The sequence below is a fragment of the Heptranchias perlo genome, unplaced genomic scaffold (genome assembly GCF_035084215.1).
Source record: "Heptranchias perlo isolate sHepPer1 unplaced genomic scaffold, sHepPer1.hap1 HAP1_SCAFFOLD_889, whole genome shotgun sequence".
In the NCBI taxonomy this organism is placed as follows: Eukaryota; Metazoa; Chordata; class Chondrichthyes; order Hexanchiformes; family Hexanchidae; genus Heptranchias; species Heptranchias perlo.
Genome location: NW_027139928.1, coordinates 73,994 through 77,484, shown reverse-complemented (window position 1 = coordinate 77,484; position 3,491 = coordinate 73,994).

Genomic DNA, 3,491 nt, shown 5'->3' with positions numbered 1-3,491 from the left:
GTGGGAAACTCAGAGCTCAGAGGCAGGACACACACCACTTTGTACCCAGTGTCAGCATCGAGCGCTCCCAGGGCAGGTACAACACGGAGCTCCCTCCACATTACAATACAGAGCTCCCTCCACAATACGATACGGAGCTCCCTCTACACAATACAATACAGAGCTCCCTCCACACAATACAATACAGAGCTCCCTCCACACAATACGGAGCTCCCTCCACATTACAGTACAGAGCTCCCTCTACACCGGGATACAGAGCTCCCTCGACACAATACAATACAGAGCTCCCTCCACACTACAATACAGAGCTCCCTCCACACAATACGGAGCTCCCTCCGCACTACAATACAGAGCTCCCTCCGCACTACAATACAGAGCTCCCTCCACACGACAATACAGAGCTCCCTCCACACGACAATAGAGAGCTCCCTCCACACCGGGATACAGAGCTCCCTCCACACCAGAATACGATACAGAGCTCCCTCTGCACCGGGATACAGAGCTCCCTCCGCACCGCGATACAGAGCTCCCTCCGCACCACAGTACGATACGGAGCTCCCTCCGCACCACAGTACGATACGGAGCTCCCTCCGCACCACAGTACGATACGGAGCTCCCATCGCACCACAGTACGATACGGAGCTCCCTCCGCACCACAATACGATACGGAGCTCCCTCCGCACTACAATACGGAGCTCCCTCCGCACCACAATACGGAGCTCCCTCCGCACCACAATACGGAGCTCCCTCCGCACCACAATACGGAGCTCCCTCCGCACCACAATACGGAGCTCCCTCCACACGATACGGAGCTCCCTCCACACGATACGGAGCTCCCTCCACACGATACGGAGCTCCCTCCACACGATACGGAGCTCCCTCCACACGATACGGAGCTCCCTCCACACGATACGGAGCTCCCTCCACACGATACGGAGCTCCCTCCACACGATACGGAGCTCCCTCCACACGATACGGAGCTCCCTCCACACGATACGGAGCTCCCTCCACACGATACGGAGCTCCCTCCACACGATACGGAGCTCCCTCCACACGATACGGAGCTCCCTCCACACGATACGGAGCTCCCTCCACACGATACGGAGCTCCCTCCACACGATACGGAGCTCCCTCCACACGATACGGAGCTCCCTCCACACGATACGGAGCTCCCTCCACACGATACGGAGCTCCCTCCACACGATACGGAGCTCCCTCCACACGATACGGAGCTCCCTCCACACGATACGGAGCTCCCTCCACACGATACGGAGCTCCCTCCACACGATACGGAGCTCCCTCCACACGATACGGAGCTCCCTCCACACGATACGGAGCTCCCTCCACACGATACGGAGCTCCCTCCACACGATACGGAGCTCCCTCCACACGATACGGAGCTCCCTCCACACGATACGGAGCTCCCTCCACACGATACGGAGCTCCCTCCACACGATACGGAGCTCCCTCCACACGATACGGAGCTCCCTCCACACGATACGGAGCTCCCTCCACACGATACGGAGCTCCCTCCACACGATACGGAGCTCCCTCCACACGATACGGAGCTCCCTCCACACCATACGGAGCTCCCTCCACACCATACGGAGCTCCCTCCACACCATACGGAGCTCCCTCCACACCATACGGAGCTCCCTCCACACCATACGGAGCTCCCTCCACACCATACGGAGCTCCCTCCACACCATACGGAGCTCCCTCCACACCATACGGAGCTCCCTCCACACAATACGGAGCTCCCTCCACACAATACGGAGCTCCCTCCACACAATACGGAGCTCCCTCCACACAATACGGAGCTCCCTCCACACAATACGGAGCTCCCTCTGCACCGCAATACGGAGCTCCCTCTACACTGCAATACAGAGCTCCCTCCACACTACAATACAGAGCTCCCTCCACACAATATGGAGCTCCCTCTGCACCACAATACAGAGCTCCCTCCACACTGCAATACAGAGCTCCCTCTACACAACACGGAGCTCCCTCCACACTACAATACAGAGCTCCCTCCACACTACAATACAGAGCTCCCTCCACACTACAATACAGAGCTCCCTCCACACTACAATACAGAGCTCCCTCCACACTACAATACAGAGCTCCCTCCACACTACAATACAGAGCTCCCTCCACACTACAATACAGAGCTCCCTCCACACTACAATACAGAGCTCCCTCCACACTACAATACAGAGCTCCCTCCACACCACAATACAGAGCTCCCTCCGCACTACAATACAGAGCTCCCTCTGCACTACAATACAGAGCTCCCTCCACACTACAATACAGAGCTCCCTCCACACTACAATACAGAGCTCCCTCCACACTACAATACAGAGCTCCCTCTACACCACAATACAGAGCTCCCTCTACACCACAATACAGAGCTCCCTCCACACTACAATACAGAGCTCCCTCCACACTACAATACAGAGCTCCCTCCACACCACAATACAGAGCTCCCTCCACACTACAATACAGAGCTCCCTCCACACTACAATACAGAGCTCCCTCCACACTACAATACAGAGCTCCCTCCACACTACAATACAGAGCTCCCTCCACACTACAATACAGAGCTCCCTCCACACTACAATACAGAGCTCCCTCCACACTACAATACAGAGCTCCCTCCACACTACAATACAGAGCTCCCTCCACACTACAATACAGATGTCCCTCCACACTACAATACAGAGCTCCCTCCACACCACAATACAGAGCTCCCTCCACACCACAATACAGAGCTCCCTCCACACTACAATACAGAGCTCCCTCCACACTACAATACAGAGCTCCCTCCACACTACAATACAGAGCTCCCTCCACACTACAATACAGAGCTCCCTCCACACTACAATACAGAGCTCCCTCCACACTACAATGCAGAGCTCCCTCCACACTACAATACAGAGCTCCCTCCACACTACAATACAGAGCTCCCTCTACACTACAATACAGAGCTCCCTCTACACTACAATACAGAGCTCCCTCTACACCACAATACAGAGCTCCCTCTACACTACAATACAGAGCTCCCTCCACACTACAATACAGAGCTCCCTCCACACTACAATACAGAGCTCCCTCCACACTACAATACAGAGCTCCCTCCACACTACAATACAGAGCTCCCTCTACACTACAATACAGAGCTCCCTCTACACTACAATACAGAGCTCCCTCTACACCACAATACAGAGCTCCCTCTACACTACAATACAGAGCTCCCTCCACACTACAATACAGAGCTCCCTCCACACTACAATACAGAGCTCCCTCTACACTACAATACAGAGCTCCCTCTACACTACAATACAGAGCTCCCTCTACACTACAATACAGAGCTCCCTCCACACTACAATACAGAGCTCCCTCCACACTACAATACAGAGCTCCCTCTACACAACACGGAGCTCCCTCTACACAACACGGAGCTCCCTCTACGTTACCCGGTTAATCTGACC